General features: G+C 39.9%; 1 protein-coding gene across 1 annotated transcript in view; it reads right to left on the reverse strand.

The window, feature by feature from the left end:
* The window catches only part of SMAD5 (SMAD family member 5), a 30,505-nt gene extending 22,399 nt beyond the window's left edge, over window positions 1-8,106 (reverse strand). The window contains exon 1 of the mRNA XM_005440647.4: window positions 7,817-8,106. The gene's annotated coding sequence lies outside the window, so the exon portion shown is untranslated. The remainder of the gene's footprint in view (window positions 1-7,816) is intronic.
* Window positions 8,107-13,405: the final 5,299 nt, after the last annotated feature.

The following is a 13,405-nucleotide window of genomic DNA, read 5'->3' on the forward strand; positions in this document are numbered from 1 at the left end:
CGCGTTGCTGCCCGGGGGAAGCGACCGTGGCGGGAAGGGCCGGGCCGTGCTGCGGGATGTGGCGGAAGGGCCCGCCGGGGGTCAAACCTGCACCGTAACAAAAAGTGAAATAAATTAAACAACCCTGACATGTTCGGGGCTTGTTGTCGAAAAAGGAATTTTCCCCGAGATGGTGGAGCAAAGCAGTTTCCTCAAGCCCAGTGTGGGCCCACAGCGAGCCCCTCAAGAGGGAGACGTGCCTCATGGCCGCCCATGGGCCGAGGCCTTGCAGTTGCAGGGGAATTCAGCACTCCCGCCGCTCGGAGCCGTGTGCCCGGCAGCTGGCACCGGCCCACCAGCAGCTGTTTTGCGGTGCTGGTAGGGTCTTACCCGCCATGGTGTAGCTGAGGCCCTTCAGATGGCTGCATCCCGTAGTAACTAAAACCACATAGCAAAGCTCCAAGAAAATGTGTTAGCAGTATTAGAAATTACTCTAGAAAAGACTGTAGGGATGAGGACTTACATACTGTATACGATGTCAGTCCTCATCGCGTGAAGTGGAAGCGACCACCATTTTCTCAAAAGTATTTTTTAAACAGTACAAAAGAATGTTTCGGAGGTACCAGGCTAAAACCACCTCCAACATGCCATAGCAATGCCTGACCTTGATTAAGCATACTGCTGATATAACTGTTTGTTTCTTGTCATTTTTCACTAAGTAAATTGGTATGAGGCTAAACTAAAGAATTGGGTCCACACCATGACTTGATGGCAGAACGTTTTCATTTTTAAAATTTTCCTGAATATGCAACTGACCTTTGGAACTCCACCTAAATTTCCGCTAGGTCTGAAGAATGTGCTTACTTCCATGAAATTAATGATAAAAATCAGTTGTCTGTTCAAAGGCCTTTCATCATAGGGAAGGACTGGCAAAGTGCGGAAGGCTAAACCATCTTCAGCTCTGCTCTTCACTCTGGTCACGAGCAGGTGGAACTGCTCTCTACAAAGTACTGTTGAGGCCTGAACTCTGAGGGCATTGAGAAATTCAGCTTTATATGGACAACAGGAACATCCACAATTAGGGGAAAGTATTTCACACTTCAGCCCACAAAGTGATTTTAAGAGGAAACTTTACCTACAGGAAGTTTATTTCATAACCCAGAGGCTGCCTTCCTCAGAGGAGGTTGATCGGAGCCTGATTCAGACACGCTACTGAACTAAACGAAATCCTAGTCTGATCCACTACGGAAATTCCTACAGAAGAGTTCCTTCCTCTGGCAAAAAAATCTGTAGGAACAGATATACAGGGCAAAATCTTCATTTTTACGTAAACTTGTATTGCTGTTGTAGAACGTTTGACTACGCCATCTTGCAGCAGTTAAAAATCTGGCACACCAGTTGCATCTGGCCTGCCAACTGAATCTTGCTATCAAACAAACTTCTTTTGGAAGAAAATATTAGAAACAAGCAAAAGTAATGAAGTTATTTTACATATACATATATATGCATATATACAAATACATATATAATAAAGCTAAAAAGAAACTACATGAAAGCCTATGTTTTATTTGTGTAAATTAAGAGTAACACATCTACTAAAAACAAAGAGAGAGAGAGAAGAAAAAGCCATGTAAAGTTTGTAGAAACGGAGAAAAATATCCAGTGACCCAAACTGAAGTTTCAATTTCAAATATACGTGAGCTTTGAAGAAGTTTTCTTCTGATTCAAATCTACATGGCACTTGATTGGTTTTGATGTAAACAGAAGTTTTTAGCCCCAGTGTACTCTGATCTATGCAGAGATCAACTAATAGCTCAGCAGGCTATCTCTACTAAAGTTCATGACAGCAGTGGAGGAGCAAGGCTTTCATGTAGTTCAGCCACAGAACAGAGCTAACCTTTAGGGACTCCTATGTATCTCTGCACCAGCAATTGTTCTGCTTTGGCCAGGCCGTCCAAAATATGGGACAAAAAAAAAATGTTGGTCTTTTTCCAAATCTTTTGTGTAACTTAATTAATAAACCAAGTAACAAACAACAAATTGGCAGCAGGCATTTTAGGTGTTGTTCATGTGCCAGCCATCATGTTTCTATGAAACAAAATGTTCTCTTACCAAGAAGTTACAAAACAGTTGTATACTGTCAGATGAAGCTACAGCACAGTGCTCTGATGTGCTTCTTCCTGCAGAGGTTTTAAGAGTTCCAGTGATGAGGAAAGCTGAAGGTGTGCGTGCAAGTGTATGGGAGAGGACAGGGAAAACTGCAAGTTTTCCAAAACGTTCTCAAATCTACACGCAAGTTAGACATACCTGCTTGCAGCACACCACTCCTCAGAAAGCAGAAAGTGATTCTTAAGCACAATATACAGACTGTTTTGGAGTATGATAATAACGAATGTGATCTATGGGCTGAAAAATAGTTTTCGTCTCTTGGGTTTTTTTGCCGTTTTATCGCAGTCTAATGTTGAATGGGTAAAACCCAAATGTCTATAAAGTCAGGTTATCTATTCCTAGACAATGAGACAGAGTAAAGGACAAAGTAAATTACATTGGCTATCCAATGATTGAATTCTGTATACCCTTAAGGTCACAATAAAATGACCACCGCTTTCACCACTGTCTACTTCATATATGGTTTCCATCACTTGTATCTCTACTGCCATGCTGCAGTGGGACCACTCTAATAACTTAGCAAGTTCAGTAAAAGGCTCGCAACAAGGAGACTCACAAGGTGTCCTGAACACAGCTGCCAGAAATCATGTGGTTTCATGAATTCATTAATTTCACAACTCATGGAACCATCAATCCTCTTTTAGCGTCGGCAAACCTAGGTTTTCCAACAGAGACATGCAGGTTTGATAACCCAAGGAAAAATTATTAGCTAACCTTCTACTTACCTGCATGTTTTAATTATTATTGTGTGTTCAGATTCTGCAGAGACAACTGCACATGTTTATACTTTTGGTCCTGCCTTTTAAAGTCAACTAAAGTATAAGTACCTGCCTCACTTTCCTTTGCACGCAGTCTGATGGCAATGAAGACAGAAAACTGTCTTCTCATAAACCTGCATTGCTGTAGATGTTTATGGTGGAGCTAGCTATAACCTTACAGTCTGGTCAAAGTACAAAACAATCAACAGAAGAACTACCACCAGTTTGTGTCAGGCCTTGCATGGTTGAGAAGCAACCATGAAGTCCAACAAGTATCTTAAATTACATCATTTTGAATTTTCTCTCCAGATTTTGAATATGATCCCTATGTATCTTAATGAGATTTTTGTTTGGTTAGAAATGAATAGTTTGAAAATAAAATAGATTGTTTGAATTATAAAGAAATAGTCTTGAAAAAAGTTGCATTATTACGAAACTCTGGCCTTCCTGTGACTTCTAAAATGACTGCATTGTTCAACTTAATTTCCTATCAACTTTCTAAATTGCAGGGGGGAGAGGGGGGAATGTTATGTAAAAAAAAAAATAATTAATTAATTAAACACACACACACACACACAGAGTTACCATGTCTCTACACATTTAAATATTTGCAAAGACACTTTATAACAATGTTAAAAAAATTCCTGTAGTGTGAAAGATGGCTTGGATATTTAAACCAAACCTAGCATAAAAACAGAATTGGGGGAAATGGATAGGATAGCTCAATAAAGTTCCACTCTCACAGCTGTCAGCTGAGAAGAAATGGGGGAAGGGGGAAATGCTGAGAAAGGAATTTTTTTTTTTTTTGGCAGTGAAGAGAGGAACATGCCATCCCTGTTCAAAAAGTTTCAGGGTGGGAAAGGCTAAGGAGGGGCTAACATACTATACATACCTTTACATATATTTTTGAGGCAGAAAAACAGCGTTGTGTTTGAGCAGAGTTCAGCAAGTGGAAAGGGAGGTGGCATTCACTCTGGCCATGTGGTCCTTTTAAATAACCCCGCAATGTACAGCACACTGAGTGAGAGCAAGCGTGATAGATGGTAAGCGGCTGCCTGACAACAAGAAGGCAATACAAACGTGGTATACATTGCATCACATATGTAAGAAAAAAAAAGAAAAAAGTTTAGTGTCTGGAGGAAATATATTAAAAGTGTTCATCTACAAGGCCCTTGGTGGTGTGAGCTCCTGTGAAGTTACACTCACTGGCTCACAGCCTTTGAATTCTCGGATAATAAATTATGTACCCTGTTATTGTTAGAGCCACACTTTTGGGTACCATGCATGACTCAACTCACACAGCAGTACAGAGAAAGGGAGAGAAGAATTAGCCTTGTTTCCTGAAGCTACGGGTAGAAGACATTAACATGAAATTGTAGACCAGGGGAGGGAAAGGCAAGCCAAAGTTATACTTCCCAGCAAGTTTAAAGCTGCAAACTTGTTTTCCTAGACTGGAAGAACAAATGAGATGAGACACGTAACTGAATACTGGTACATCTACAGAGTTGTTAAAAACAAAGACATTATGTAAAGGTTTTGTAAGTTCAACTCTACCGTGTCTTTTCACACTCTACAGGATAAAAATGTCACTATCTTGGGGATAGCGTATCCAGTTTGACAGATCTGAGAGTCAACTAAGGGTGCAAAACTGAACACAAAAAAAATTCAAAAAAGAAATAAATACATACAAAAAAGGAAAGGGAAAAAGATCACTGCAGGAAAAGTAAGACATGTAAGAAGTAATAAGTAAGAGAAACCTTTGCTTGAGAATTATCGCAGAGTACACAGCAGAGCGTGAACCCTCTTCCGTTGACACCTGCGGATAGAATCTGGTCAGGGCAGAGTGCTGCTGAACTGGGTCTGCTTTGTGGAGCAGGGGGTGGAAACTTTCCCAGAGGAATGGAAAAAATGTCCCAGCTGATTAACACAAAGTAATATACTACTCTTACGGAAGAAATTATAAAGAATTTTAAATGGCACAATTCCTTTGAGTATTCTGCCAGTGTTGATACTTTTCTAGACCATCACCCAACTTGCCCTCACCATTGCATCAGCAGTACAGAAACATGCAGTACTCTCGTTCTTCTAAATCAGTGATTTTCAACTATTTCCAGAACATGACCTCATACTGTAAGAACGCTTTCTGGAGCCTGACACCCACAACTAAGCTCAGAAGACAGACAGCCCCTGCCTCCTAAAAGCTTTCTGCCACAATCAGACCAAATACCGGTGGACAACAGAAAAGTTGGACCACAGAAGTGGGATAGAAAAGGTAGTACGGAAAGAGAATGAATCACAGTTAACTTCCTTCCACGTACTGTAACCACGTGATCGCTGTGAGCTTTTTTCTTTCACGAAAACTCTGCTCAAAACTAGCCATGAACAAAATTGTCTTATTTTCTTAGAGATTTACTCCATTCCCTACCACTTGTTTTACATCCCACACCATTAGCCAAACACGGAGCCTCGTGGCTGTATTCTTCTATGGTATCACTTGCATAGACCCAGTGGTCCTCCTCGGGCTCTTTGCTCCCCAGCCCAGGCACTGCCTTCTGAGCATGGTCCCTCTTTTGGAAGCGACTGGTGTTTGGGTGGGACGCATTCTTGCTGTGGGACAGCAAGGAGATCTAACGTGCAGCCTCACACTCAACATAATCATCTGCTGACACAGCCATGAGCTGAATTCCATTTCTCGTAGCAATAGTTGGGATCAACATCCACAATAACTGTGCACTGAAAACTTGTATTTGTGGCTTCATGGCCAAAACCACAGGAAAACTATTTTTAGCTCAACGGAGCTCTAAATAGTGGAAGAACTGAAAATTTAGCTCACATCACAAGCCAAATTCTTCTCCTGGTTACACCCACTCTATGGAGAAGCTTGAATATAATAAACAGAAACACTCTGAAACAAATTTTTAAAAAAAAAAAAAAGCAAAGGGAAACTTTTGCTTAGGAGTAAAATCAGTATTTAAAACTCTAAATGAAGAAAGGTACACATCCTCCAGCATTTCCTCTAGAAATATATACAAGGAAAGGAAAAAGGAACAGTTTGAAACAGAAGCGATCTATTACAATAATTGTACCTATTATGATAAAGGTAGTTGATCCCACTATGTATGTCTGAACAATACCTATAGCTAAAATCCCTCTCGGTTCATTATGCGGGTACCTTTGGCTTAGACCAGTGAAGAGGACACGGAGTTTATCTGTATCTCGAGAGAAGACGCAACAGATGAGTGTAGCCTATGAGTAACAAATCAGGTTTTAATAGCTAGACCTGCATGTAATTACTCACAAGCAAACTTTCTAACAGCAATTTTATCACCTTGGGATTTCACAACATGAAACAATTAGCGATGGCAATGCAGAGTGCTCAAGCTTTCTCATGTAGGAACCGACAGGACCTGACTTTCTCCTTCTGGGTGCCTCTCTGCCAAAGTCCCCAAGTTACAGGATGCCGAGCCTTTACAACATGTATTTAAATCTCGTGGCACACTTAGGGACACAACTTTTTTTTCTACCCTCCTGACCAAATAGTTGGGCTTTATAATTTCCTCTACAGTATCAAGATCTGCATATACAAGCATAATAATGGCTGTTATAAAATTAAAGTGCTTTTGGGCATAGTGTAGTGCAGCTTTTGGACAGCGTGTTGCAAGCTATTTGCTTCTCTTTGAAAAATTTCCACAGAAATTTTATTTTCCTTTCTTCGCTTTTTGTTAGGAGAACAGGGAAACTGTATCATTTTCTAAAACAAAATTAAAAACTTTTCTGGAGAAGCCAGTAAGATCAGAAAATCACAAAATAGGGTTTTTTTTCTCATAATAATAATAATCATAATGAAAATTGTTTTTCATTCACTATTTTATTGTTGATGAGCTTTCTTCCATTCTTTAAGCACTGCCCTGTGAACTAAGTTTTAAAGGGAAATACAGGAAGGAAAATAAAAAGGCAAACAACACATTTTCAATTTTGATTACATTTTTTGCAAATCTGAAATAAATAAGGGTTATTGTTACTGTCTAAACACCTTCACATGTCACAGAGTAAAGGAAAGAAAGAAGTTCATAAATGCTCCAGCTGCTTAGACGGGCCCCATGTAAGGCACTGTCACTAAAATAGTTCACAACCTAATTACAATTCACCACATCTTGGGAATGACATTTAGGATTCTCGAGGCGCTTTTAGATAATTTTTAGACTCTGTGTAGAAGTTCAGCTGTCACGAAGTCGGTTTTATTTTGTAACAGATTTTATCCTTTGGAATGTTATGTTTGGATTGAGCTGAAGATATGGAAAAATACATGCAGTATAGTTTCCTTACCAGACTGAAATATAACTCCTAAAACAAAGCTGAAACTTTTTTGTCCTTTAATGTTCAGATTCTAGCCTGTGCTTGCCTATAGCTATTTAGATTGGGGGGGGGGGTGGGGGGGGGAGGAGAAAAAGGTTTCCCTTACTGCATTATTCCAACTCCATTAGGGCAGTCAGAGGGAATGCCTGCTCTTTATCCAGTAATTAAATAAATATTTAACATTGCAGGATTTAATTGGAATCCCAAAAGTTAACAATAGCCTCTGCTGTCGGTGTCGCTATCTCAGGGGTTCTGTTTTCACAGGCGTATATTTAGATCTCGGCCACATTGCCCACTTGCATTACAAATAGTACAACTCCCCCCCCCCCCACCTTAAAAAAAAAGAAAACAAACAAGAAGCTCAGTAAAATCTGGAAACTTTTATAAAGTGACGCCATCTCCGTGAATCTCCTTCCCCCGGCTGCAAAACGTACTTCAAAGCTTAAGAAATTAAGTGGCAGGCAGGCTCTCGTTAAAAAAAAAAAAAAAAAAAAAAAAAAAAAAAAAAAAAAAAAAAAAAAAAAAAAAGCAATAACAAAAGAACACAGCTTTACCTTCCAGCAAATTACTGCAGCTCCATTTTCTGACCCTTTATTTTTTCACTAGCTCCCTTCCAAGTGATTTCTATTCCTCTCTGGCTCATGCTGGCGGCAGGGCGGCTGGGGAGGAGCCCTGCGGAGGGTCCCCAGCCTGCCGCGGAGCGGGGAGCGGATCGGGTAACACACCCCGCCGCACACCCAGAGCTGGCTGCAGACAATTCAAATTCCCACTTTAGAAACTTTCAGCAAAACTTGTGTGTCGAGTCTATTTTTGCCTCCTTCCTTCATCCTGTAATAATGCTCTTCGGTCCGATGCAACGCAGCCATCTTTTGTGCTGTGTCTTTCTTACAATCTGTAGATCAAAAGTGCTTTGCCAGGGTAAACCCTGGCTTTGCCAGAGCAGGCTGATCCCTTTCGGTGAATAATGTATCTAGTTTGCAAAATGGGAAGAACTGCAATCACAGTATATTGACTCTTTGCATTAAGTCTCTCTGCACAAAAAGAATACTCGCCATCTGAATGTATTTAATGGCTATAAATGTGTATATACATGTATAATACATATACATAGATATATACACACAGATAAATATATATATGTACACACATTTAAGACATTCACGCCATATGCCTATGCACACATACACCTCCAAATGGGCCAGTTTAATTAGGATAATGGCACTTTTCATGTAAAAACTACAATTAAAAAGTATGAATGATCTTCATAGCAGGCCTTTTATGTTTGCATTTTACCACTCTGTGCAATATACAAAGATGGCAAAGAGAGTAACATTTATAAACAAGAATGTGAACCTGCAAAAGACAGCTCATGCTCTGTGAATCTACAGAGCTAAATACAATAAAAGCTGATTAGTCTTGTTGACAACAGAGCTCACAGACGTTTCAAAGTCCAGTTAATCGGAACAGCCTGACAGCTGCACACCCTAGAAGAACCACTTAAAACAGAAAGTAAGTCATGCAATTAGATGCTTGCAGAATGAAAGCATTTCTTACTAAAATAATGAGATTAATATAATTATGTGCAATCATTAGCTGTTGGTCTTCATGAAGATGACTAGGGTTGTGTCTAAACGATCAGCTCAACTCTCTAAAACCCTAGTTCATGAGAAGCCTCATGTTTCCCTTGTGCTGCAGGCTTGAGCTCCCACGCCAAAGCTCCAGCTGTCTGGCAAGATCTGAGCCAGCAGCAGAAAGGAAGGTTCAGAGACCCACTTTGGTCATCCCCCTTGGGGAAGGATGAGCATGGCTCGTCAAAGGGAAGTCAGACTTTGCAGATCACTACTGGGTTATTTAGAAGGATTCGGTCAGAGTGTGAGGAAGATAATATTCTTCTTGATGTATTCTACCTGCATTTCTAAAAAACTCCTGGCCGTGTCTCCCACCTTTCTCAGGGAAGATAATCTGCCAGGGGAAAGGAGGTAATGGTCTCCTAAAAAGGTGTAACTACTCAAAAGAAAGGCAGCAAGGAGTGGCAATACCTGGTTACTCTTCACAGCAGAGGGAAGTGGAACTTCACAGGCAAGCACATGCAAATTGGTGCTGCTCAATGTGTTGCCTGAGTGAGCTGGAGAAGGCAGAAAGACCATCTATGGATAACAAAAATCTCTTAGAAAGTGAAGATGAGGGCTCAGAGTGGAGAACTGAAGAAGGAGTTCATCATACTGAGTGGGAAACAAAAGACAGATGGAATTTGGTGGAAATATAAAGTAACACACGTGGGAGTGAAGTCACATCCAAGATGACGTGCTCTAACATATTATTAGGCAGGAACAATATTTTATAGTAGTTAATGCAGGTGTTGAATACATTTTTAATCACCAAGGAGTGCACTGAATGCCAGGAATTGCTACAAAAGGAATAGCAAACAAAGCAAAGTAGATCACTCTGACGCAGTGAACTCCTGGTGCACCTGCATCTCGGGTTCCATGCAGAGGGCTGGTTCTCTGTCTCAGAAAAAATGCTACGTGTGGCAGAGGTACACACAGGGCCAAAAAGAGCGATGTGAAGCATCAGCTGGGTCCCATGCTGGGAATGTCCAAATAGTCTTTTCCATGTGGGAAAGAAAGTGCTGAGAAGGGATATTACAGACAACTGCAAAAAGCCCAAGTGGAACAGGGAAAGTGAAAGAAGACTTTTTCTTCCAGTTCTGGAGGAGGTGAAAGGAAGCTTAGCTGCAGGCTTTTGAGAAGAAAAAGGTAGTTCTTCACACAAAGCATAATAAGGGGTTCAGATATCTGCCACCAAACATCGTGGGTACTAGAAGATTACACGAGTTCAAAAACCAAAACCGGTGCCGGAGCAAATTCACAGAAGAAAAACCCATTAAAGGTCACTAAATATAAAGACACTGACCTCTGGCTCCAGAAATCCTCAGCTGCAAATTGCTGGGCAAGTGTTCCGTGCCATTATTGTGTGCCCTGTACTTACATTCTTCCTCTGGGCATCCTCTGCTGCTGGCTGTTGGACAGGACATGAGCCACACGGACCTTTGATTCCCCCGGGTAGGGTCATACTCGTCTCCTTCACATGCTGTTAGGAGAACCGCTTTTCATCCTGAAGCTCGGATCTCACTGCAGTCATATTTTATTGTCTGAAATAGCACAAATTCTGGCTTGCATTTTTTTTTTCAAATGGTGTGATAGCCCAGTTCTTTCTCTCCCCCATTCTATAAACATCTTTACATATTTACAAATTACACATATAAATGCATCTGTTAATAGGAATAAAATTCTTCTGGTAAAAAACTGTTAAATCATTTTTATTTAGTGTACTACTCTGGCTTTCTCAATATGTTCAGGAGCAAAGCTTCCAAAGAGTCAGTAATGAGTTTACACTATGTAACTCAAAAATTCATTAATTATTCTAATCTACAATAACTATTATTAAGAACTCCACATTAAAGGTAATTTAAATAGAAGTTTCAATTTAGTGAAGCTTCAGGATGGTAGAGCACAGCCATGCAGAGCCCAATGCAGATACTGAACTAACCATATAACATCTTTTCACCCACATTTTTATATCATCATATACAACACAACAATGAACGCTATTTTTTGAAATGCACATCTGGTCTCTTCCATTGATGCCAGAGCTGAACAATAATGAGGAATTTCCCCTTATGCCAAATGGGGGGGGGGGGGGGGGGGGGGCGGGGGGGCGGGGGGGCAGAAAGGCTTTTTTACATTTTCTGTGAAGGGAAGATGGTAGCAGGCAAGACAGTCATTTGGCACTTGAGAAGTTGTGTTTGGATAGAAAAAAAGTTCCTTTTAAAACAGTAATGCAAATGAGGAACAGCTAATGGAAAAGTAATTTCCAAAACTTGTGTTTTGACAGTGATGAGATGGGATTGCAGCTGAACTTTTCCATTTGTTCCTTCTCCTCCTTCCCTAAAGTAGCAGTAAAATGCAATGTATTTCACTATGTATTTTAACAGATTTATATATGCCAATGCATCAGATTTAGGCCTGATGTTTCAGGCCTGATGATGAAATCAGAGTTTCTTTGGTCCAGCTCAAAAGGACAGCAAAATACTTGATGAGTATTTAATTCTCACAGTTTCTAAGAGAAACAGATTTTCATTTATTTCTATTAGAAATACAAAGAAAATTAAGTTCAGCTAGAAAATGCCACATGTCCAAACCCAGTCAGATCTATCAGTGGTAACTTCAAAGGTGAACTTTTTAATTCCACCTGCAGTTTTGAATTCCAAAGACTAACCCGACACAGAGGATCTCAGGTGTAAAAACTCAGGGCAGCAGTAGTTGCACTGCAGTTCCCAATACCCCCTACGTACGTTTGTGAGCTTTGTAGAACAAGGAGGTGTTTCCATTCTAGATTACCAAGGATGTGCTTCTGCGAAAGCCACACAATTCAACTTGAAATAAGCTTTTTCCTGTCTTTCTTATACATAACTTATCACACCCAGATTTTAATATTTGTGTTCTTGTTTCAAACCTACTCTGCCCATTTGTTATGTAAGTGGCACTTTGATCTTCATTCTGTTCCACAAATTTCGTAGAAAAGCTGATTTTTGGTGCCACTTTTTATTAGTGGGATAGTTGGAACTGCTGATAAAAGGCTATAAACTTTGGTTTTAGGAAAATACTGATTAGTGCTTACATTTAAGTATGAGAACAGCCTCCCGTCTATTCCACAAAGTATTTATGGCTGTGCTTTACTTTAAGCACATGCTTAAATTCAATTACCTTCATTTTAATCATGGGCCTAAGTGCTTTGCTCTCTCAGGGTAATAAGAACATTTAGCTGGCTGGGCTTGTTTTTAAGTAAATCTCATACTCGCAAGCACAAACTGACAAATATGCAAATGAGAGTTACCTTTTTTGCCTAAAGACAGAAAATGATAAATGCAGTAGTTTTCCAGTCCATGAGGGGAAACACCTAGGCATGGAACAGATTTCCATTTCCCTGATACTATCATATTAATTGTCTGGTAGTGAAATGCTGCCTTGCAAGAACAGATTGTGCTATCTTTGATCTCCTTCTGTCCATGAGCAAGGAGAGACATAAGTGTTATTTTCCATTAAAATGAAGAACATTTGTTTGCTTGTTTGCTAGACAAAAGCAAATGGCTTTGAGACATTGTGGGCCACAGCTTCACTTGATACAAATTGGCACATCTCTTTCATTCCAGGGGAATTACACTAATTTTACACCTCAGAGTACATCTCAGAGACTTTCCACGTCATGTATAAACTTGAATAGAGAGATTCTGTATCTTGAGGTGAGATCATAATATGCAAGTGTTTCACAGACATAAAACTATGAGGTCTGGGAATGCTTGACGGTAGCTAGTAAATACAGTGTGGTCTAGTCATTAAGTGGGACCAATTGTTTATAAGAAGAATAAACCAGTTGGTAGGCAGAGCCAAAAAGCAGTTTTCTTTACCATGGTACTCCTAATTAACAGCTTCTCCCCACCGAAGCAGTAAAATGCAAAGTTATGGTTTTACTAAGTCTTACGTGGCTCAAAAAAACCCTTTCAAATGTCATTAACATTTGAACCATTCACCAGAGGAGTGAGCATTTTAAAAAGAAGTAAAAGAATAATTGAAAAATTTGAACATAAGCCAGTTTACACCACTGGCTAGAGTATTTCTAATGCAAATTGAGAACTGACATAAAATAACGCCAATTTTACTACCATTCAATTTTAAAGGAAATAAATTGTGTTATGGTGTCATGGTTACTTAATTAACATGAAATAAAAGATGTTCAGAAGTTTCTAACACTCCTAGTGCTTATGGAGAATCAATCCCAGCAAAACTGGATTTTCTGTTTCCCATATAATTATTCTTTCCCATCCAAAAATTCTATGAATAGCGATATTAAGGAAGGCTTGGTGTAAAAAAAGTACATTGAATGTGGGTAGCATGCTTCCATTTTTACCTGGTGAACATTACGGCAATTATTTTCATATACAGCAAAAAATATTCCTAGCGGAAGAGCAACAATGCTGAATGGATATTGGGAGAACTTCAGACAGGAAACTTGGTACCTTCAGAACCAAGAGTTTTGAAAAGTTTTGAGTGATTCACAACCAGTTTAGAGAGCTGAGAAACCAC

Source organism: Falco cherrug, chromosome 8 (assembly GCF_023634085.1).
Source record: "Falco cherrug isolate bFalChe1 chromosome 8, bFalChe1.pri, whole genome shotgun sequence".
In the NCBI taxonomy this organism is placed as follows: Eukaryota; Metazoa; Chordata; class Aves; order Falconiformes; family Falconidae; genus Falco; species Falco cherrug.